The sequence below is a fragment of the Cydia pomonella genome, chromosome 24, assembly GCF_033807575.1.
Source record: "Cydia pomonella isolate Wapato2018A chromosome 24, ilCydPomo1, whole genome shotgun sequence".
In the NCBI taxonomy this organism is placed as follows: domain Eukaryota; kingdom Metazoa; phylum Arthropoda; class Insecta; order Lepidoptera; family Tortricidae; genus Cydia; species Cydia pomonella.
In genome coordinates this window covers 10851415-10877344 of record NC_084726.1, presented here as the reverse complement: position 1 = coordinate 10877344, position 25930 = coordinate 10851415, and the positions used below count along the sequence as shown (strand labels likewise).

Genomic DNA, 25930 nt, shown 5'->3' with positions numbered 1-25930 from the left:
TAGCTGTTTCCTTCTTAAAATGGCCGAATGTCATAATGACTTATCCATATCGTCTAAGTCTCAAAACACTTCAATGTCAATAGTTATTTGTACAACAAGAGAGCAAAGTTTGATATTCCTGCGAGTGCTTGTTTTGAGTCCCGTGCAAGCGAAAGATTCTATAATAGATTCACGAGCGTAGCGAGTGAATCTAATTTAGAATCTTGAGCGCAGTAAGGGACTCAAAAGCGCACGAGATGTAAATAACTTTGATCTCGTGTAGTACACACAATTTTTCACGTCAATCAGCCATCAAAAAATACAACCTGAAAAAATGTAATCCGTCTTCATCACTATTTCACTCATGTTTTCTGAAGGTATTCTAACAATTAACTTTAATTACCGCGATAAAACAAAACGAAAGAAATTTCAATAAAATGATACGAAAATAATGAATTAACGAACATCAATTGACAGTTCAATAGTCAACTTTTTTTTGTTAAAAAAACTTTGTAAGATACGGTCCGAATTGCGGATACTACTATTTGTCAACTATAGCAGAGATCGTTAAAAATCGTTAAGTAGAATTATTTACTGCGTAACAATTGCGTAAATTTGTATAAGTATATTGTTTTGATTGTAGAATAAAATACGTAAAATATGGTATTTTTATTAAATTTTAAATTTTGATTTCATTAATTAATTATTACGAATGAAGATTCGTAGGGTGTTTTGGAACGATCCGGTCTGACTTATTTCGGGGGTTTATTATAAACCGTCAATATGTCGTTGAATTACATATGCACTGTTTTGTCTCTTTCTTTTTGCTAATGCCGTGAAAGGGACAAAGACAATAGAATCCAAATACTTCGAACATGTATTAGGCCCCGCACTTTGAAATGACATTCGAATATGAAGGTCACTTGAATGTTATTTTGTCTCACTCAGTGAGCAAAATGCGATTTTGCTCACTGTTTTTAAGCAGCAAATTACCCCTGTTCCAGCTGCTGACGTGAAAAAAAAATTTTTCGTCAAATGCCGCATTTCCGATGGGATTTTTTTTTTTAAATATATTCGGTTTAACTAGGTTTAAAATAAAAGGCATTTTTATAACTTATGTCGTATTAACAATTATTGTTTAACAATCTGTTGGAATTAAAGAGGATGAAATTACATAAAATAGCACTCATTAATTCAGATATTATGACACCGCGTCGATTTGAAGTTTACACAGATTGGTAATGTGGTATTTTGAGAAAAAAAGTTAGGTAATCTGAGACTCAAGTATTTTGACACGAAGCTTTTTGAGATCTAAGAATTTTGGTAAATGGGTAAAATGAAATTAAGGTGCAATGAAACCAAAGCGCATTTCTTTCATTTTCAGGATAGAAAGGCTACAACTGAAGCGGTGCGTAATGTTTTCGACTGTTTTAATAAACTCTTTGTTTTAAGTACTCTTTGTGTTGAGTTAATATAATTCAGTCGTAATATTATAGGCGGTAAAAAAATAACTTAACAGAAAAATAATAAAGCTAATATTTAGGGCATTATTTGTTTTCAAAAACTTGATTTATTAAAATGAAAGATAACAAGACGTACCTACTAATAGAAATCAGTACTTGTTATTTCTACTAATTCACAAAAGGTGTACAATTTCATCGACTAAATCTATCAATTTGACATTTTTGCGACTAAAATCGATAACGGCCTCTTAAGCGTTGGGGAATTCTGACCAGCTCCCCGAAGACTGGCTTACTCTGAAGAAACGGACCACTCAGCTGTTAAAGCACCAATTTGCACCCATGTCCATAGACAAAACTGCATTTTCGTATTTAAAAAAATCGATAGGCCATCGTAGACGCAAGAATCTTTTAAAGAGGCATTTAGTTTTTTTTTTGGTATTTAACACACTCAAGGACACTACGCCAGACACAATAAAAAGAACAATGGGCGTTACGTCTACAGACCTCTACTGTCCACAAACGTGTTAATTCCAGGCTAAATATTTTTTATACGATCACAAGTAATTTAGTATTACGCAAACATTTGACACGCTCCTAAAGCTATACAAAATTATGTCGTACAGTCAGCATCAAAAGTAGCGGATGAAACAACGCGCCAAAAGTATCTGATATTCCGGATAACTTTTCCAAATATACATAAATTTCTAAAATTCGCGTTCATAAGTATATCTTTTATAGTCTTAGTTGTTCTATATTAAAGACATCACTTTTTGTTAAGTTGCTACAGAATGGTCGATACTTGTGAAGCGTTATTTTATCCGCTATTTTTGATGCTGACTGTACCAGACATTTTTGCGCAATGGATGCGTAAAAAAATATTTTACATTCAACTACACATTTTTTATTAATTCGGTGCGACAGAAAATACATATAACTTTTTTGTACATTTCCAGCCAAGAATATGCCCCGAGGTACTTTATTATAAAAAATAAATGTAAATGCTATAAAACCTGTCCACAGACTCCTAGAAATTATTCACTTGTTTACGTCGTTGTAAAAGAAAACGAAATCTAAAGCAATATCATATATTTAAATCAAGTTCAAGATTAGTTTTATTTCATCAATTTTTTATATTTTCAACTATAATTTTTTTTATTAAAAAAGGTTAAGAAAAATGTATTAATAAAACAGGCTAATTTTCCTAATACACAAATTTTATAACATGTTACCTCAAAATACATTAAATTATACATTTTCAGAACTCCGGCAGCGGCGGTGGCGGCGGCGGCGGCGGTGGCGGCGGTGGCAGCGGTGGCGGTGGCGGCGGTGGCAGCGGTGGCGGTGGCAGCGGTGGCGGCGGCGGTGGCAGCGGTGGCGGTGGCGGCGGTGGCAGCAGCGGTGGCGGATCGGTAATATTTAATTTATAATTAATTCTTTATAGACCTATAACTAACAAGTAATTTTTTTTTCGTGAAACAATGACACCGCATAATGTATTTGCATATTTATTACTAAAAGTTATTAGTAACTATCTCGAACGTCAGATTGTGGCAGACGACTGACCAGAAACCGATAGGCCAAGAAATCCTTATAAGGAAATGGGGATGGATCGAACACACGCTCCGTAGACCGGACAACCACCTGTGCAAGCAGGGTCTCCGCTGGCAATCGACTGCCAGTAGACGGTCAGGGCGGCCTCGTACCACATGGAGGCGATCAGTTGAGAAGGCGGCTGGCTCAACTTGACTCGGCTGGAAAGAGCTAGAAGTAGCCGTTGCCCTATGTCTCTAATGAGGGATAAAAGGATTACATCATCATCATATTCAATAGTTATTTAGCCATGACCACTCCTTACCGATTAAGTATGTATATTTGGGTCAGAAAATAACGCTAGACGGCCCTTGTATGCTGAAATTAGTAGGCGCATTCAATTGGGATGGGGCGCATTTGGCAAGCAAAATTTTTGGAATGGTCAATTTGAGCTCTTTCAAATGATATGACCCACTTGATCTAGTCACTAGACTTTGAAATTTTGCCCCCTCTTCATATTGGGCATTTACCATAGTCATCAAAAATAGAATAACAAAATAATACTTTCAATGTGTTTGGGTGAGCGTTGTTCATAACTATTCCAAATTTCAAATCGATAGCTTAAATGGTTCTCGAGATATTTAGCGATGTGACAAACGTACGGACGGACGGACGGACAGAGTCACACCATAAAGGTTTTTTTGTACCTTTTTGGTACGGAACCCTAAAAAGATACTCGTACAGAGAACTAGTTGGAGTTTTACTAAGTAGGTATCAAGAGGCGGACTTATCGCCTATCATTATTATTTTATTTAAGTAAGAAAAAAGTAGGTAGACGATTTTACAATAAAAATAAAGTATATACTGGAAATTGGTAAAAACAAATACAATCTGAAATATTCATAGGTGGTCAATACAAAAAGTAAGGGTAGTACTTATGGATGTTTATGTTGGGTGAAGGCACCCATTTCATCCGTGAACTTTTGGTGCTATGAAAAGTGTAACTAAATGTTCATTATTTTTTTTTCTGAGTAACGACGGATCGGTATTTCTTTAGTTTTACTTATATTCCCAACTCCCAGAATATAATTAATTTTTGGATTTTGCAATTTGAGCGGCAATGTATTTGTGACGTCGCCTCATTAAATGCGACGTTTTGAGTTAAAAGAAAGTAGTGATTGATACCTTTCATACTGATTTATTTTATATGGAAAAATAAAAATCGACGGTTTTATAAAACCTGTGAAAGTGTGTTAATTAAAGCCTTTGGTTATGTGGTCGTTTCAAAAATATACGCTGTATTATTAATATTTTAAGCCTATCGTGTCCCACTGCTGAGCAAATGCCTCCCCAAATTTCTCCCCTGATCTATATCCAGTGCTGTGCAATTAAATGTGTATGAGAAATTTCCACTACTAAAAAGTACCTATCTGTCGGGTGTGTCGGGTATGTCGGGTGAAATAAATTCACTCGTAAACTATTTGCGTTCTGAAAAGAGAAACAAAACGTACATTTCTATTGCAGGGTGGCGGCAGCGGATCGGTATTTTTTTGTTTTATATTAAAAATATATTTCAAATGAAATCGGAAAAACAAAATAAACTGTTATTTCTATTGACAATAAGAAAAAATAGTAGTAGTAGGTAGTCGGTGAACGCACTCATTTCACATGTGAGCTTATAGCGCCTTGAAAATCGAAACTAAAAGTACAATAAAAATGTACAGTAAGTTGCAGAGAAAAGCAGATTACACACAATCCACCAACTTGAAATTTAGACCAACCGCTTTTGAAAACACGTTTGATGTTATGTTCAGAACTTTCTATTTTGATGCTTACGTGGCGAGAGGGCGGCGCAAGAGCGGGGCGGCGGGCGGCGCAGGAGCGGGGCGGCGGGCGGCGCGGCAAGCGGCCGATGCTGTTGTTCAAAACAGATTCATTTAATTCTGTACATTTTGATCGTGCCGCGCGAATCATCGCTCGTGCGTCCAGTTCGCGGCCTCAGTCGCATTTATTCTTGCGCATTCAAGTTGGACCCGTCAATAATTTTATTAAATAAATTGGCATGCATCAAGGCCGCGGCAGTAATGAAGCTGCAGTTGTCATTCAAATGTCACATTTATCCAAGGTTAAGGAGTAGTTATAGATTCTTCCCGTTGTTAATTCAATAGTATACCTTCGTAATATACATTATTTCTTAATTTTCAGTGGAATAAAGAATGGCATAACGAAGTAAGAATAATAATATGTTTAGTTTTACCTATACTATTTTTCATTATCATAAATGTATTTTTTTGTTTCTTTGTTTCCTTTTCATATCTTTTGCGGTTTCTAGCCGTTAATTCAAAATATTATTTTCAATTTTCAGTGGAACGAAGAATCTCATAGTAAAGTAAGAATATACATTTTTTTTCATACTCAGTATTTCTCTTTCATTTTCAAGGTTTTTTATTAAGACATTTGCCCACTGACACTGCCCGTTGCTGATAAAATATTTTTTGTTTTCAGTATAGCGAAGAACATCATGAATCAGTAAGAAAAAAATATTGTTTTGTTCTAATTATATCATTTCGTTATATATAGTTAAATGATAAATATTGAATAATTGTGAATTTATTTGGTTTGATTTTGTTTGATATTTTACAGTTGGTATTTTCCTTGCGTTGGTGTGAAGTAATATTTTTTGTTTCACTCGGTGGCAATTTTTTCAACCCTCGTGCCTTGAAACCCTCGCAACGCTCAAGCTTTTCGAACCACTCGCTACGCTCGTGGTTCAATTTTAGACTATTTTACTTGCTCGGGTATCAAAGTCAGCACGAGAGGTATAACATCAACTTGGCTCCTTTATAAAACAAATACCTATTTTTATTATATTTTCAGTGGAATGAAGAATCTCATAAAAACGTACGAATTTTTTTATACAATTTATTTCATATGTTTTAAGGTTTTTTTGTTATAGTAAATCTTTTGCTTGTTTCAAAACAAAATATTATCTCTTAATTTTCAGTGGAAAAAGAAGTATCATGATAAAGTAAGAAAAAAAACGTTTTAATTATTTTATAATTTTTATAGTTAATAGTTTGTCGAATTTTAAGATGAAATAATCGTTTGTGTCTCAATAAGATATGCAAAATGACATATCATGGCGTGCGTGGGCATACAGATAACATAGAAACTTGTTTGCAGGGAATTCAGTTATCTCTGCAGCGTACTACTGTACATTGAATCCTGATCTTAGCGAGGAATTGAAGTGTCAACGCCCAGGGTGGAATTAATTTTGCTACCATTTTTCAAAATATTATTAAAGTAAACAATATAGTATGCATTTAATCGATTATAAAGAATTTGTAATCGAACAGAAAAGTGACAGTTTCATCTCTTCTAGCAGGAAAGGCCCTTTTCCGAATAGGTTAAGTGAAAACTTTATTTTCTATTTTCAGTGGCACAAGGATCAGAAAAATGTAAAAATACTGTTTATATATATTTTTTTTTTCATTAAAGTTGACTGTACAAAATACGAAAATAATGTAAAAGTTCCGAGCATTTTGTTCTCAAAAATATATATTTTTTAAAAGTGAGAAGAATATATCCCATTTCTTTCATAATTTTCAAACGTTTAATATATACATATTTTTTCAGTGGGACATCGATTCTCATAAATCTGTACGAATTCTTTTATATATATATTTTATTGTATTCTGTTTCCTTCATAATCTTCAAATAATATAAGCGCTGCTGTCCAAATTTAACATGAAATAGTATTTTATACGATCGTGATATAATGGAGAGCTTTTCAGTCGAGTACCGTGTTAAGGCCACGAAGCTTGCTGAGTGGCCTTATTGGGTACGAAATTGAAAATCTTGATTATATCACTATTGTATGTAATACTTTTTCTTTGAGTCAACAAAAATAATACTTTAAACTAGTAGAAGCATATAGGTAAACAAACCAAAAGTATACAACTAACATACGCGAGCAGCCGCGATATAATTCATACGCGTGGTACGCGTCCGGCCTTCTCGTAAGTCATGAACCCATGATGCCCTGGTACTGCTCCTTGCTAAATTAAATTTTGGACAGTTTTTTTTTCGATAGTTAATAGTTCCTGCATAGTTTATTTGTACCGGATAACTTCACAACCGCGGTAGCACGTAAGGGGAGACGCGCGCGAAATCTATTTGCCATTGCAGCCGGTAAAACTCAAACACACCAAGCCTGCAATGCACCTACCGCCAGAGCCATTAAGCTGTTTAATGAGTTTCTGTCACAGATCAAGGACGCTGACGTATTTGCCGACAACATGACACTTTAAAAGCAAAAATTGTTTCCTTTGCAAACCATCTAGTCCGCACATAAATAATTACAAAGTGACATTTATTTTAATTTAATTGTAATTTAATGTTATTTAGCTGTAACTTGACATAATAAAATTTCATTGTAATTTAATGTTATTTAGCTGTAACTTGAAATAATTAAATTTAATTGTAATCTAATATTTACTTATTTGTATAATTTATAATTTATTTATTTATTAAATTTGCATTGTATGGGTATATCGTGTGAGCGTTTTGGGGTCAACTGTAAGGCCGCAAGAGTTAGTTACAATAAAATAAAATAAAATGAAATATTGCTATTTATTTATTTATTAAATTTGCATTGTATGGGTACTATCGTGTGAGCGTTTTGGGGTCAACTGTAAGGCCGCAAGAGTTAGTTACAATAAAATAAAATAAAATAAAATGAAATATTGCTATTTTCAGGGTGTCACATACGTGGTCTAACCTTTGAAGCAATTGTCTCTACTATACAACCTAATATAAATAAATAATTTTAGCTATCGTTTTGTTTCGGCTTCTTGACAGCGGCGGCATGTGATTGGTCAAATTTATTATAGTTAACTAAAGCGTATCGATACGAATATATATAACTTGAAACGGGTCCCATAGTGAAAAGTATGACGTATTTATTCAACCATTACAGTCGGCAAGTAGAAAAACATTGTTATTTTATTTTCAGCACGATGGCGAAAACCACAGGCATCATCATCATGATGTATGAGTTTTAATTTTTATATAATTTTTATTTACTTCAATTTCTTTCATATTTTTCGAAGGCTTAATGTAGTAAAGCTTCTGCTGAAAGGTTAATATAGAATTTTTTTATTTTCAGTGGAGCCAAAATACTCATGATGATGTACGATATTTTTTATTTATTTTATTTTATCTTTAAAAAAATAGGCTTGGTATAATAACGAGGAATGCTTTTTATTTTATTTCTTTCATAAATGTCTTAATATTTGGTGTAGTAATGCTTCTAGCTTCTGTCGAAAACTAATATAAAATAAATTATTTTCAATTTTCAGTGGCATTCAGATGCTCATAGAAAAGTAAGAATACCTATTTTTATAAGTTTTTTAAGATTTGGTTTAGAACATATTAATACGTAATGCCAAAAACTATTAAAATATATATTTTTTTATCATTTTCAGTGGCATGAAAACCATCATGACGAAGTAAGGAAAATTTGTTTTATTTTTTTCTTTCATACCCTTTTTAAGATTTGTTGTGGCTATTGCTGAAAACTAAAATAAAATAGAATTATATATTGATTTAATTTTCAGTGGAGTTCTGAGGCACATAAACAGGTACGGAGATTTTCTATTTTTTTATAAGTTTCTAAGTAATCATATGCCTAATCATTATTGCATCTACTCGTAGACACGAGGCAGCGTGTCTAGCCAAGTTCAAAAGAAGAGAACTTACGACACAGCGGCTGTGTGTTACATTACACGAACCATTTGGAGTCAGTTTTGACCCCTACGTAACTCAAAATCTATTAAGCGTAAACATATGAAATTTGGTTCATTTATTAACACCGTTAAGGCTAAGTAGGACCCCAAATTTTATGAATATAGCTGAACCGGTTATTAAGATACAATCATCTAAAAATTGGGATTTTTCTCTGACTGAGACTGACTCACCTAACATCAAAAACCTAACCTACTTCTAACCTTAACTTCAAACCTTTTTAACCCTATTAGGGGATGAATTTTCAAAAACGCTGAAATTACATTTCACGTATTATATTAAACATCTTCCCCCTTATTCATAACTAAAGCGGCTTGTCAACTTTAGTAGACGTTTATGAATAAGGTAGCTTATTGCGAAGTTTCAAGTTCCTAGCTTAAAATAAAACGTGAGTGCCATACAAACGTTCAACCCCTTTTCAACATCATTAGGGGTTGAATTTTTCAAAATCGCTTCTTATCTCTTGTACACTTTATAAATGCAACCTTTTGTAGTTTCGACTCTGCGTTAATCAGTCAATCATTCAGTCAGTCCGGACACGTGCATTTATATATACACCGTGTTTTTATTGAATTCCGTTAGCTTCGGGATATCGATAAGTACGTTTAAGGAAACTAAATGGCGTAGTCAATTTTCAGAAAAACATTTTTTTTTTTATATTTATAAAAGGTTATTAAATGTTGCATATAGCGTTGTTGTAACACGGGCATTACATTTAACTCAACCAAACAATTGAGAACTGTGATATATCAATGTCTTTTGGAACATCGATCGACAGATAGTACTTACGTTTAGTAGCAAATATATGAACTTGTACTAAACACTAATCAATCATCAACTTAAACAGGCCCTAAGGAAAGTGTACACGCTCGTAGGGGACTTATAAGATAAAAATTAACTATTGATTATCTCCGAAATGGAGTTAATTAGAATACCGGTGTCTTTGAGAAAGTTACTTAATTTAAGCCCAGGGATGCACCTTTGAAAATAATGAAATTATAAAAACACGGTGTATAGATTAATAATAACATATTGTCTTACAAACTTATTTATTTTACCCAACTTTAAAACCCTCTTCTTCTTCTCTGTCTTTTCGTCCTTGACAGAGCGGTCGTGGTTACGTTGAGGCGTCCATATTGGTAGTAGAGGCGGACACAGCTCTTCTCACGATCTCCCGCCATTCTCTCATGTGACTTTCTTGGGAATGTAGCCTCAGTGGTTTCCCATTGCCTTCTGCGCCAGATATTTTAGCAATTATTTAGTTTACAAGGCTCGCTGTAGCCTCTTCCATCCCAGCTGGACTGGCATAGGTGGTTGGTTATTCCGCCATTTGCTCGGACCCTATGTACGTCAACGTTTAGTCCATGGTTTATATGCTTGCTGTTTCTTGTACTGTGCAATAATGTTGAAATCATATTTTAATTTTCAGTGGAGTTCGGAGCAATCCAGAATACATGTACGTTAATTTTTTTTTATTAAAAAAAATCGCTATATAGTATATATTATGTATATATGTCACTTTATTGCACATAAACAGGTTAATTACGATTTAAGATTCAATTAACTTTATAGTCCTTATACTTGCCAAAAGTATAAAAGTATTGAAAAATAAAATGTGCTTTCTCATTCAGGATGATGACGAATCCGGTGGAGAGGTACGCATATTTATATACTCGTATATATATAAATAATTTGGCGCCCTATTATACGACCACAAAGGATACTTACACGATAGATTCGTCAGCCCAGACCGGCGTATAAAAATCAGAAAAAATAGAAGAAACTACACAATGATGACTAAATTACTGTAATTTTAAAGTATGTCGAATTATTAACAGTATTTCCACCTTTCATGATTAAATTATCGAATAGAAAAAAAAAAGAATTATACGACCATAAATCTCAAGTATTTTTCAAAAAAATTCAACATAAATGTCGGAAATTACTGTCGTGGTAAAGAGGCGTAACTACATAATTACTGCTTTTTAGAATACGTAGAACGAAACTAGGCTATGAAAAAGATAGTTATTTAAATACTCTATGCAAAATTGTAGAACAATCGGTACATTGTAACAAAAGTTATTCAGTTCTTTGTGTCTCCTGAAAAGGTTCTTGCTTATACGCCCCTTTAGCATGAAGCCCTCGATATATATTGATATTCCCTGCAAATATTGCTAGTCCCATCCATGGAAATTAGTTGAGTACTTTACCATGTGCAGCTTCCAAGAGCGGCTGGGAAATTCCACTAAAAGGTCTACTTTGTCGGAGACGTGACGTATATAGTTGCTACCATAATACTCTGCAGAAATCTGTACGAGTATTATATTATACTATTGAATTGAAAGGTAAGTTATCGGCTTCTTAGCTTTATCAAAAGTGTACAAAGTAATAGCTTACGTACGTATACGACACTGTTTTGAAATTCCACATATGCAAAGCCGCTGTTCGTAGTGTACCTACATACCGTGCCTACATCGAGCACCTACGCAGGAGAGGTTCTTCTGAAGGTCTCCAACGCTTTTAATTCTATCCTGTTCTGTCTACACGCTCTTGTTCACTCAAATCAAAGATAAAATTCCGGCTACCTATAATTTAATGTTACATATTTTATACCACGACGGTGGCAAACAAACATACGGCCCGCCTGGTGGTAAGCAGTCACCGTAGCCAATGGACGCCTGCAACTCCAGAGGTATTACATGCGCGTTGCCGACCCTTTAAAAATCTGTACACTCCTTATTTGAAGATCTTCTTCTTACTTGTTATATCAAACTAACCTTTTAGTTTCTTACATAGGTTGACTAATGACTCTCCAGGTCCAGCAATTTTATTTTACTAAATTGAATTTGTGTAAAATGTATTGATGAATAAATTAGTTTTCTTATTTTTAGGATAGTAACGAATACGGCGGCGGCGGTAGCGGTGGTGGCGGCGGCGGCGGCGGCGGTGGCAGCAATGGCGGCGGCGGTGGCAGCAACGGCGGCGGCGGTGGCAGCAACGGCGGCGGCGGTGGCAGCAACGGCGGTGGCGGTGGCAGCAACGGCGGCGGCGGTGGAAGCAACGGCGGCGGCGGTGGCAGCAACGGTGGCGGCGGCAACAGCAATGGCGGCGGCGGCGGCAATGGTGGTGGCGGTGGCAGCAACGGCGGCGGCGGTGGCAGCAACGGTGGCGGCGGCAACAGCAATGGCGGCGGCGGCGGCAATGGTGGTGGCGGCGGCAATAGTGGTGGCGGCGGCAATGGTGGTGGCGGCGGCAATGGTGGTGGCGGCAATGGCGGCGGCGGCGGCGGCAATGGCGGTGGCGGCAATGGCGGCGGCGGCGGTGACAGCAATGGCGGCGGCGGTGGCGGCAATAGCGGCGGCGGTGGTGGCAGTGGCGGCGGTAGTCATGTACGTAAAGTAAATTTCTGTTAATGTATTCACTGACCGAAACCGGACTTCTTGCTGAAATTGTAATCAAGGTTCGGTTTTGTTAGTCTTAACCCAAACCGAACCTTCGGTCGGAAACTGCCGAAAATACAGCCATGGTACGGCCAAAAGGTTCGGCAATATGGCCTAAACCGAACCATCGGCCGAAACATTTGTATGGCGAAACCGAAATTTTGCAGATAAGCGATACAGAACCGCGAGTTCGGGTTTCGCCCGAGACAGTGAATTTTCTACTTTTCATTTATTTCTAAGCTTTGTGGTATAATTCGCAAACGCGGCTCATGGGAGCCTGGGGTCCGCTTGACAACTAATCCCCAGAATTGACGTAGGCACTAGTTATTACGAAAAGCGACTGCCAATACCTTCCAACCCAGAGGGCAAACTAGGCCTTGTTGGGATTAGTTCCGTTTCCTCACGATGTTTTCCTTCACCGAAAAGCGACTGTTATATAACAAATGATATTTCGTACATAAGTTCCGAAATACTCATTGGTACGAGCCGGGGTTTGAACCCGCGACCTCCGGATTGAAAGTTGCACGCTCTTACCGCTAACCAGCGCTTCCAATTGCAGACGTTTCTGCTTAAACGTTTCTGCTGTTTCTGTTTGCGTTTGCGTTTCTATTCTATTCTATTCTTAACAAAATTAATATACTTGGCTATGTCTTCACTGTCATCAGTTATTGTACTACGACAGAGCAGCTACAAGTAATAGATGAATAGGTACGGAAATAAAAGTGCAGCTGAATCAGAGTATATACCGGGTGTTTTCTGTAACAGGAGCAATAAATTAAACTGTAGGCTGTACTCCTCAAACTGACCAATATTTGTTCAGCAACTTTTAAAAATAACTTATGTTTTGATTTTTATTACACATTGAACTTAATTCTAAGACACAATGTATTGCGAATTTTGTTACGTTTAACACACAAGCAACGTCAAACACACTGATGTCAGCGTACATTGAAAATAATATTAAATTTGTATGAAAAAGATAAAATCTAAAGATTTCAAATATCAAACATTTATTCAGCAAATAGGCCACAGGGGCAGTTTTACATGTCCATTTTTACAAACAGTAAGAAATATGGAATCGATGAAATAATATATACTTTATTAGAGATGTATACTGTCTCTAAATATCAAATTATACAAAAAAAAATATATTTTTAAAAAGTTGTTAATCAAAAGTTATAAGTATCGTTTTAGGAGTACAATATAAGGTTAAATTATTTTCTCGTGTTACAGGAAACACCCGGTATGGCGACACTGACCTTTTGTACAAAAAAACATATTATTACGCGTATCTCTAACTTTATTCTACTTTCAGGGCTATTACGACTCCAGTAAATGGGTAACTATGTTTCTTTAAGTAATAATTTAAATGATTTCTCAACTTAAATAAATAATAGATTTAAGGGTGTGTTGTACATGTTATTATATTATGGTATTTTTGAATGATTTGAAGTTTGAATTATATAATGTTAAAATTAAGGTACTTATTATATTAAGTATCTTTGCTTAAATAATTGCAATTTAAATGTCTTACGCCTCAACGGCGGTTACCTATCATAATGTCGAAATTCGTTACTCCGAATATTATTAGCCCGAAAACGTTTCCCTTTTTTCCACTTCGCGTAATTATTGATTGCCCGAAATTACGTTTCCCATATTATTATGTCCCCTATTTTTATTTCGTCGCAATTTCATTTCGCTTATGATTCGAATCGCCACTTATTGAAATCCCGAAGTTTCATTTGCCAACTAATTTATTTGGCGTAAAGTTTTACTTCCGAAATATTACTTTTCCGCTGTGTCAAAACATCGAATCGCATGAGTTTGCAATGTGTATGTTTGAGTTTGTCTCCGCGGGGTCGCAGTTCTAACCTAACCTAACCCACTTTTCTAGCGCCAGTTTGTCTCCGCGGGGTCGCAGTTCTAACCTAACCTAACCCACTTTTCTAGTGCCAGTTTGTTTCCGCGGGGTCGCAGTTCTAACCTAACCTAACCCACTTTTCTAGCGCCAGTTTGTTTCCGCGGGGTCGCAGTTCTAACCTAACCTAACCCACTTTTCTAGCGCCAGTTTGTTTCCGCGGGGTCGCAGTTCTAACCTAACCTAACCCACTTTTCTAGCGCCAGTTTGTTTCCGCGGGGTCGCAGTTCTAACCTAACCTAACCCACTTTTCTAGTGCCAGTTTGTTTCCGCGGGGTTGCAGTTCTAACCTAACCTAACCCACTTTTCGTGCCAGTTTTTTTCCGCGGAGTCGCAGTTGTAACCTACTTAACCCACTGTTCTAGCACGAGAGTCGCAAAAATCAAATCATAACACAAAAAAGCGACAAGCAACAAATTTCCAAATGCCGGGAATAATTAATAAAATCTGTTGCAATTTTTTTTATGGCAGTCGGTGTAATGATATTAGGGGAAATGAAATTTAGGTGTAACGTAGCATCGGAATTATGAAAAGTGGGGTAACAAATCAGTTGTCAAACAATAAAGTTGGCAAACGTTCTTCGGGCTATTGAGTTTCGGGAAAACGTTAATTCGGGGAAACAAACCAGCGGCGTTTCGTAAGTATGGTAAACAAAGCAGATGGATTTTAAAAAATCGGGGAACTGTTTTCGGACAAGTGAAAATCGGACAAGTCAGTTTCGGAAGATCGATAGGTTACCCTCAACGGCTCATAAAGGCTGATGTACATAATTCTATATGAATATACTGTCACCTATCTATTACCTGTGATGACGAAATAAATAAAATTTAATTTAATTTAAATTGAATTGGAAAGTCCGTAGTAAGCAAAAAAAATCTTTTTTCAGGAGCAAAAACACACTAAGGAAGAGGTATATAAACTGTTCTGACTGTAATAATATTATATATAATTACAAATAAAGGCTGTCTTTCCAGGATGTTTATTAAGTCACCTGCAATAATTTACGGGGTAAATATAATATACATCATATTGAGCCACTTTTACTATGGGACCAACCCTAAAATCGCGAAAATAAATTTAGCCTCCCATAGAAAATGTCAAGGTGAGACAGCCAAATAAACATCCTGTATAAGGATCTGCCCAACCTAGCATAATAACCATAACTGGCTTTGTTTTTTGGTAAACAAACAATTTAACGTATTCCTTTTGTGCCATAGACTGTTAAGAGCAAAATTTTCTCAATTACTTACTTTAAAGTTTTATTCAAATTCCAGAATTCATGGGTACGATTTTTTTTGTATATTAATTAGTGTTCTATTCTCATAGTAAGCAAAAATCTTTTACAGCTACATCTACTAATGACACTGTTTTTTTTTCAGAAAGAATCACATACCAATAAAAAGGTACAGAAAAGTGTTTTTGATAGTAACAACAATTATTTATATTATTTTATCTATTATAAGTAAAACTACCTTTAATAAAGCGCTGTGAGTTAATGCCCTTCTTCAAACGCAGCCCGCTAAGCACTGAGCGGACTGCCGTGCGTGCACACACAATTTTTGGATAAGTACATATTTTTATAAAAAGTGTCATTTAGTTTTATAAAAAAAAAAAACCATATAATGTATTTCATCATGCGCGCCGGGGCTACAATGCAAAACCGTCGTTGTGGCCCTCATTCCAATTGAGTCAAAGTCAGTATTTTATTTATTCAAATAGGTAGGCCTAGCAACAAGCACTTTTATATTGTCAAGTTTAACCACATCTTAATCTAAATATCAGACCAATTTATTGATGCAGTTATTACTGTTAAAAAAAATGATTATATGTATGTCAAACTTAAATAATCGTTATCGTTAAATACCAAAATTCTATAAAAATACTAGTCTAAAAATTTTGTAGAACTAAATCTAAATATCAAATAATACGCATTACTTAATATATACATTAAGTTATCAATTTAATCATTATTAACATAACCAGTAAATTGAGTAGGTATGGCTGGTCTAAAGAAAAGTAGTCAATATATAAGCATGTGGCTAAAATTTTACGAGATCTACAGTAGTAGGTATTGCGAATAAAACGATATATAAGACGACCCATTGGTGGGTCGCGAGCGAATATTGAACGGGCCCTGAAACATAAGACATTCCGAAGGCCGACATTCCGATCGGGCTATCTGATCGTTATCAATAATATTTTATACGCCCTTTTTAAGAGGGAAAAATAGCTTTGCGATCCTAGTGAAATAACGGTACTTTTTCTATGAAATTCTATTTCGGGATAAAACGTTTTCCACTAATTAAATCTTAACACATCACTTTGTTTTTGATGTCGATCGCTTCAACATAATATATTCTAAGTTTATAGGTTTCGCTTTAAAAAAAAATTTTTTTTGCAAATTAAAAAAAAAAGGATAACCTATTGACCTAGTTTTTCATTGTGTCAATAACATACTAAAAAATCGTGGAAAATGGAAAATATTTAGAAGTGGAAAAGCGTTTTCTCTTTTTGTATGGTCGTTCAAGTGGTATATTACTAAGACGGCCAAGAGGTGGGTTCCGAATTTGGCAGTTTTTGTTAGATGAGTAGGAGCCCAGTCAACTTTGGGAGCCACTGTCCTTTACATATATGCATATATACCTATATATAATGTAGATTGTAAGTAATGTATATAATTTTCAGTGGCATGGTACCGGCGGCCATAATGGCCATAAAGATAATAAATGGGTATGTTTTTTTAATTAACAATCTAAATGATTAATTAGTTTAATTACTTAGTTTCCGTACTTCCATGAAAACAGCCCATAGCGAGCAAAAAACTCTTTTGATTTTGTTGCGGCAAGCAAGAAAGTTTACTCAATTTCATGGTAGATGGCGCTGCTCTGCATACATCGCGCGTTACGAGTTCCCAGCCACCTATATAAGCGGCGGCGGATTGTCAAGCTTTTTATTTTTGCAATATTCTTTAACGAATGAACATGTATACGCGTTTAAATGTTATAATATAAAAGTGTGTTGTAAATGGCGTCTCAATTCTTATTTCACAAAATATGAGTAACTAGTGTGTACAGATTTTTTTGAAAAATGATGGAACCAGAGAGTTCTTGAGGTATACAGCCCACAGAGCCAATATTGATATGATATCTCTTTCGATTTTAATATAATTTTAATACGACCTTGAAGATCGCTCCTGCTGGTTGATACATGCGATATTAAGCGAGTCCAATCAGCAAGACGATCGTCAAGGTTATATCAAAATCATAACACTTTTTATTTTGAAATAACTGTCCTAATTTCACGAGTTCTAGTAGGTATTAGACTACCATTAATGCTTGCCGCTTTCAGAATGAATATTCGATATTTATGATATTTCTGTTTGAAGAAAAAATATTATTACTTATAGATTATCAGAAATCTACCTCGAGCGTTTACATTCCCCACCACAGATAGACCGTATCCCTTTTCAGTATATCAAATGAAATAAAAAATAGACGTTTCCTCAATTTCCTTTTTTTTTCAGTGGAGTGGTGACCGTGTAAATTGGGTAAGTTTTTTTTTAAACAACATATGATTATCATTACCCACACAGTTTAGGTATATGAAAATAACCCGTTGCGGGCTAAAATAAAAATAACTATTTAATAATTTTTTTATTAACTATATGTTAGAATTTGGGGGCAATCTTTATACAGATCGACTTAGCCCCAAACTAAGCAAAGCTTTTATTATGGGTACTAGGCGACGATATGCATACATAAATACATACTTAAATACATAGAATATACCCATGACTCAGAAACAAATATCCGTGCTCATCACACAAATAACCCGGACCATGGGCTTCATACGCAGGGTGAAGCCAATGCCGGATTTAGAGGTCTGGAGGCCTCGGGCAATAAAGGAGTGGGGGCTGCCTGGCTCCAAATTATTTACCAAAGAAAATGGTAAATTTTCCGAAGTCTCTATTGTGGGGGCTGTAGCCCCGGTTGCCCTCCCCTAAATCCGGCCCTGGGTGAACCAATAGCCTAGCCATATATTTTGACTAAGCTGTAGAGTTTGTGAAGTTAGGGCTTGTCAAGTTAGAAGCTTGGCTCTACAAGAGATCTGATAACTTTTTGACAGTGCGAGCCTTATGGTCTCGTCTTGGCAACATTTTACATGAAAATGTTTTTGATGGGATAGTTATTTACGATAAGAAAATAGGAAATTCACAACGAGTGGTGATAAATTAAAACACGACCGATGGCTGTGTTTTAAATCAACACGAGTTGCGAATTACCTATTCGCACGTGTATCGTACAACGGTTTACAGTACATATGCCTCTTTAAAGTTTTGACATATGCACGGAAAGTGCTCATTCCCGCACGCGTACTGGAAAGTAGCACCATATGACTGTATTGTAAAAAAGCTTTTTTAACTTCGATGAGTTGTTCACTCAATTGATATTTTTTTAGGACACAGACAATGGACAGGTACGTCAAGTTTTTTTAGCCTACGATAAAAAAAATGTTTTTTAATGGCCATGCCTTTGGGTTTTTTCTGGGTCTAATAGATAAGCACCATTTAAAAGACAAAAGGAGTGGTCATTTCTCCATACAAACGTACTCGACTGTTTCCTCCGTGGTTTTTGAAGCTAGATCAATGATTTTTTCAACACATATTATTATTATTAATATGTGTGTTTAACTGTTTCGTTTTTATTTCTTATGGCGCTAGTGCACTTCAAATATTAGAAAAACGGCCTAATTTACTAGGCCACAATTCTTTGTGCATGTGCATGGTATTCAAAACTGAAATCAATTAAGTAGCCTAAACAGCAAAACAGTCCGACATAGATAATTTCATTACCATTTAGATCTCAAAATTTCGTTACATATGATTAAGTTTCGGAGAAGGAAACAGTCGAGTACGAAACATTGTTTTTTGAGATTTAAACGCAGGATTTTTCGCCTTATCTGGCTGGCGTTGTCCTTATCGCACTAGTTTTAGGAGCCGCTTCCGTTAGCGAGACGGATATAATATTTAAATCTCAGCTCCCGTATTGTACAACTGTATGCCTAAAGACAATTTTTTTTTTATCAGACCAGCATAAACGTACATGGTGTACAGGTACGAAAAAATGGTGTTTGACTCTATAGGGACATACCTACAGACAAAGAACTAGAGAAATACAGAAGTAAGATTAGAGCTACAATTATCCCACGTGTATGTTTTTTTATATACTACGTGTGTGGCAAACAATCATACGGCCCGCCTGATGGTAAGCAGTCTCCGTCCAGAGGTATTACATGCGCGTTGCCGAGCCTAACACTCCGCACCCTCGTTGAGCACTGGCAACCTTACTCACGGGCAGGAACACAACACTATTAGTAGCGTCTAGTGTTATTTGGCTGCGGTTTTCTGCAAGGTGGAGGTACTTTCCCAGTTGGGCTCTGCTCTAGATCTGGAATGACATCCGCTGTGCTGTGCCCTACCACACAAAGCGAGATGACATTGACCATACTTCTTTTGGATATAGTTTAAGGATATACCCGGGTGCAGTGAGTGACTCGACAGCGCAGCTTGATAACGACAAATATTGTGGTGCCGCGCAAGATGTTTGACAATATAAAACATTTTAGTGAAGTTATTGTGTAGTGGGCTTCGAGCAACACCGGCTCCCGACACTTCGGTAGGGAGGAATCCAAGCGATACACAAATACATAGAGAATGACAAACGTCAGAGACAAATGTTGCAAACCTCGATCTTCTTTTGTGTACGGACGAGTCACAACATGCACCGCCATAGGTACAGTTGTACCTATGCTTCGGTAGAGGGGAAATAGTATGAATGCCGTCTCCCTTCCTGGTGTTGCTCGAAGATTGTGGGTAATATTGAATAACCTGTTAGCAATACGTGTCAGTCATGTAGACCGTTTTTCAAAGTCAAAAATGTAGTTGTGTGTGTTATTGCGTACAGATCTCTCCGTAGACACATTTGCCGTCGGCTAAGAGTGTAAACCTGTTATATCGACATTTGAAATTTATTTATTTTTACAAGCTTTTATTTAGTTTCACCTGTCCCGTTGTCTCACGTCCCGATTAAGCTGAAAATTTGCATACATAAATGTAAGTCGGGTGACAATGCAATATTGTGGCACCATCGAACTAATCTGATGATGGAGACTTAACACCGAGACTTGGCATGAAACTTTGCCAAAAACTTATTAACTTCTTGTACATTTTTGGTTACGACCATGGGCATATATTAGTGACCCAGGCGACCGTAACCATGGCAACTAAAGACAAGAAAAAGTTGATTTACCCTTATTCAAAAATGGCTTTATTTGATTTACACTTTTAATGCTGTTTCTAATCCCACCATACATCGATGGTCAATCTGAGGTGTGTGTGTGACCCATCAGAATGTGTAACCCAATATAGTGACAGTTTCTTAAATATTATTTTATAACCATTATTTTGTTTCATTTTATCTTCAGACTAATATAAACGCCGATGGACAGGTACTGAAAATTGATTTTAACTCTAATATAATTATTTCCTTAAATTCGGTACTAAAGTTTTGTCGACGAAATCAATGTTCGAAAAGTCGAGAACTCACAAGTGCGATTTTTTTGTCTGAATAATCTGGGTCACATAAATAAGAACGATATACTTAAATTTCGTTTCGAAGATCATCACTGCTTCGACTGCGTACTAGACACATAACCTTCTAATAAATTCAAATATCTCATGAAGTTATCAGATTCATCTAATTGCCTAGATTGATTGAGGATGGTTGAGGATGTCGTACACGTACTGACGGAATGTGTCCGGAACGCTGCTCAGAGGCGCGGTCGTGTCAGTGGCAAGTGGCAATGGTAGTAACTAGGATGGTGTAACAGTGCCTTGGCATCACCATCGTCTGATGATGCCAAGGAACTGCTTAATATTTATTTTTCCTCATTGTTAAATGTTACTTAGATACATGTAATATTTTGAATATACGGGAGTGGCTTAGCGTATAGTTAAACCTCCCAGGTTAAATAAATGAAAAAAAAATCGTCATAGCACAAAAACTCCCGTATTCGTATACATACGTCGCATAAACGCAGTCAGAAAAGAAGAGCTTCGCCCCTTCTCTATCGACCTTCAGTAAGTGGAAAAAATGTATACAAATGCACGAGTTAGACACGAAAGAGCTTGTAGATGGTTTCCCCACTGACTAAGTTAAAAAAAGTTAGTTACTTACTGACTTACTTGGCTGGGGCGATGACCTAAAATGAGTCGTGGCACAAGAGCACGCCACGTTGCTTTCGACGAGCGGATTCGCGCCCGCTTTCACCGACACCGAGCTCACGCGTTAGGTTTGACTTCTTCATTGTGTGATCAACCGAACCCCTAGTGTAAATTTATTCGATAGCGTAACGTAACGTTCGTGTTTGTGTTAAGTCTCATTTTGTATGGGATTTAGAAACAGCGCGCCAAGCGGGACGTTTTGGAAACTCAAAATCCTTTGCAAAATCGTACTTCACGTTTCGCTATCGAATAAATTTACACTAGGGGTACCGATCACATCATGGTTGCCACATGAAATATCTTCTAAGATATGGCCACGACAAATTTACGCATTTGTTAGCAACACTGGTAAATCCTAGGAAATATTGTAGATACGAATATTATTTTTCCACACAAAGCTATCGTATTTGACTATTATAATACGTACCTATAATTTGTTAGCTTTTGTCCACCCATATAAAATGGTAGTTTATTTATTTTATTTTATTTTCAGATTAGTCAAAACATCATTGAAGGGGTATTTAGCTTTGATTTTTGACTACAATATTGTTCTTTCATTTTTATATTTTCGAAATGTGTTTTTGTATTTTTCTTTAAAAAAAATCCTAACTATTATATTTTGAATTGTGTAACCAACGAAATTAGGGTTCGTTAACTCATCAGGCCAATTTTTGTCTGAATATTCTGATTAAAAAAGGTATTTTATGTTCATTTGATAAATAAATTTAAACGGAAAAACTAATTATATTATATACCAACGTAACGCAAAGTCAAAACCTGATAGGCCTAGTGGGTACCCTGCCTATGAAGCCGATGGTCCCGGGTTCAAATCTTGGTAAGGGCATTTATTCGTGTGATGAGCACGGATATTTGTTCCTGAGTCATGGGTGTTTACTTTGTATTTAAGTGTTTATTAATATTTATAATATCTCTTTGTCTAAGTATTTATTGTTTTATTATGAAGGTTAACCCGTATTGCACTTTTGCCCTTCCAATTTGATGTTTTTCTTTTCCTATTTTTTCTAATTAAGTTCCAACCCCGTAGTTTTTTTACGTTATTTTTTGTTATCATAAGTATTTAAAATTAAGTAATACATTTTTAATTTCATTCACAGAATATTAATAACGGTGGAGGACAGGTACAGAAAAAAAAAATTGGACTGTCATAATAATTATGACCATAGGCCCAATTCAGATTTAACAACTAATTACCTACTGTTTTTATATTATTTTGATACAACCTTGAATATCGCTCACGCCGATTGGTGCATGCGAAATAAAATGAGAGTAGTTCACTCACGCGCCAATCACCAACACGATCATCAAGGTCGTATCAAAACCAGATAAAACCAGGGACCCGTCCACGCCTCCCCAGAAAAAAGTCTTTAAATGGCTTAGCCGTTCATCGAATAGCCCTAACGATTGGCTTTCCCTTTGAATGGCTTACCCGTTCATTTGACTTAGCTCTAGGAAGGGGTTTTCCTTTCAGAGTTACCGCTAAATGAAAGGGTATCCCCTTCCTAATTCAAAAATCATGACGCCTGTGCTGTCAACGCGCTAGACACCCAATCCTACTTTTATATATAAATAAGCAATATTTGATTCTATTTATACCAAGAGAAAGTTGAAAATGGCATAAGCGTTATAATTTATAATCGATACCCCTTCAAGGGGTTAGCGCATAGGAACGGGTATCAGCTTACCCGTATTATGAAGCGCTTAAAAATCCAAATGAAAGGGTTTTAGTTAGCAACGGCTTAAGGGGTATTTCGTAAGGCTTTGCTTACAGCCTTACGAAATACCCCTTCAAAAACCCTCGAAGGGGATACCGGACCGGTCCCTGGATAAAACCCGTAACAAATTGTTAAGTTAGAACGGGACGATCCTCAATCATGGGAAGCCAGCCAAGGTGAGAGCAGAGTGCAGAGACATGATCATATTTGTGAAGGCAAAAAATTTAACGTACCACCGATCTGGCCTAGTGGGTAGTGACCCTGCCAATGAAGCTGATGGTCCCGGGATCGAAGAAGGTAAGGTAAGGACATTTATTTGTGTGATGAACACAGATATTTGTTCCTGAGTCATGGGTGTTTTCTATGTATATAAGTATGTATTTATCTATATACGTATGTATATCGTCGCCATTTCTTAGTTCAAGGCTAGGTCGATCTGTGTAAGATTGTCCCCAAATATTTATTTATTCATTTTATTTATTTACCTATGCAGTTATTGAAAAGGCGATCCAATTTATCGAGAAGTTCTTTGGATACACATCATTAGAGTATTAATGGGCAAAACTTGTTTGAAGTTGCTAAGAGAATGAAGAGCTCGTGACCTTCTGACTTTGTGCCAAGATAAATACAACGTGTCTCTAACCTCCAGAGGTTCCTATTCATCCTATTCATCACACAGATGGACAGAGGTGTCGATTAGGGTATTTCTAACGTATGTACTGTCTCATTCCAAACTCCACAGTATTAACGGAGAAATTAATGATTTACGATTTAACACTTCGGAAAAGCCTGTATGATACACAGTTATTAAACAGTATGTCACGTCATGCCACAAGTATCACTTTAATCTTAACGTCATTGTCACGACTAATTATATGCTCCTGTTTATTGATGATTTATTGGAATTAATTTAACTTTTAAAATGTGTTTTTATATTTATCTAATCAAATAATTTACCATATTAGAACATTCCTGAGAAGGAACTCTACTCGGGATCTCGGTTAATGTCCAGAAAGTGGAGACACGTTGTATACATTATGCCAAAGCAAAGTTTACAGAAACTTCCGAGAATGATCCTGCATCTCTCCAATTCATAGCACCGTTGATAAAATTAAAATAAAATCTTATTTGTTTTTGTTTTAAGGGCGGTGGCGGCGGCGGAGGTGGCAGCGGTGGTGGCAGCGGTGGTGGCAGCGGTGGTGGCAGCGGTGGTGGCAGCGGTGGTGGCAGCGGTGGTGGCAGCGGTGGTGGCAGCGGTGGTGGCAGCGGTGGTGGAAGCGGTGGTGGCAGCGGTGGCTCCAACCATTGGGTATAAAAAAGTGGTGTTTTACTTAGGCCTTTTACTTAATTTCTTAAAATTTTAGATTAGTTGTAGTTAAAGAAAGTTTTACCAACTTATTGGAAATATAATATCCTTTTTAACACATTTGCTTGTAACGTATGTTTAACTTACGGCCCGATTCCAAGAATGAGATACGATAACGACGATAAGTTCTGGTTTAGATGAGTTCTCATTTAGATATCGTTTGTATGTCGTATAATTGGCAGAAGCAGCTCGATTCGGGCAACCAATGCCACTTTGACGTTAGAAATATCGTAAATAGATCTTATTCGGATCACAGCGGAATCGAAATAAACGTCAATTTTGACATGTCGTTTAGTTATCGACCTTTAAAGATCTTTCCAAGATCTTAAACGTGTCTTAATCATTCTTCATATCGGGCCGTTAATTGAACCGCTTTTAGCCTCATAATCCTATATAGTATTGAACCCGCGTATTTTTTTCATTTTCAATTGTTTTTTTACTAACTGTTTTGCCAATTAAATTGTGATGAATATATAAGTTTTCTTTTTTTCTCGCAAGTATGTTGAAAAGCGTCGTATGAAACACGTGTGCATTGGTCATTACACACATCGGCAGCTCGCGCGCACTATATCGGTATTATTACCACTTTAGTGTAATGACTAACTGAGCACACTCGTATTATAATATTGTACTTTTTTTTTCAGGGAGGTTCCCAGGGAGGTGGACAGGTATGATCAAATATTTCAATGTTTGCTTTTTTGATTGCCTATTCATTATATATATCACAAATTAAGCCGCTCACATTGGATGCGGATGCGCATACCGCTCCAACGTGCGAGCGGGACACCGCTTAGATGAATAACACTAACACTATCACCCTCATACACCAGATCGGCGATCGGATTATTTTGATTAGCAGTCGAAAACTCTAAAGAAAATTACAGTCGGTGATAAAATCATATGTAACTTGTTAAATTCATTTTTGATTGTTGTTTCTTATTATTATTTTTTTTATTTTTTATCGTTAGATATAGAAACCGCGCTGGATCGGGACAGGTGGCGTTCTCTCGTTTCGGAGGCCAAGATTCTTTTTGGATCGCTGAGCCAAAGCAGTCAGTCAGTCAGATATAGATAAAATTAATGTAGCCCTTTTGAAGAGTATCTCAATCTAGGAAGAATAAATACGAAATTACAAAATCATAACTGGTCCCTGAAAAAATGTATGCAGTTTTTCGTTGAGATACAAAAACACCATCTTCATTATCATATCAGCCTTTTACCGCCCACTGCTGAGCATAGGCCTCTCTTCGAGTACGCTCCTTATCCCGGTCCTGGGCCAATCTCATCCAGGAGTGACCCGCAATCTTCCGAATGTCGTCCACTCAACGAGCCAACGGACGCCAGGCACTCCTAACCACCACACCATACATTTCCATAACTTGGGCGAAGATTTTCGTATTGTGATATGATGCTT

At 36.5% G+C, this 25930-nt stretch overlaps 2 long non-coding RNA genes across 2 annotated transcripts; one reads left to right on the top strand and one right to left on the bottom strand.

Annotated features, from left to right (window-relative positions):
• Positions 1 to 1232: 1232 nt before the first annotated feature.
• Positions 1233 to 2763, top strand: LOC133530930 (uncharacterized). The gene is made up of 3 exons (XR_009801407.1): positions 1233 to 1387; positions 2396 to 2413; positions 2702 to 2763. It is a non-coding gene; the product is annotated as an uncharacterized LOC133530930 (long non-coding RNA).
• An 11111-nt stretch (positions 2764 to 13874) lies between these two features.
• LOC133530933 (uncharacterized) lies at positions 13875 to 15015 on the bottom strand. The gene is made up of 2 exons (XR_009801410.1): positions 14431 to 15015; positions 13875 to 14374 (listed from the first exon to the last, which is right to left on the bottom strand). It is a non-coding gene; the product is annotated as an uncharacterized LOC133530933 (long non-coding RNA).
• Positions 15016 to 25930: the final 10915 nt, after the last annotated feature.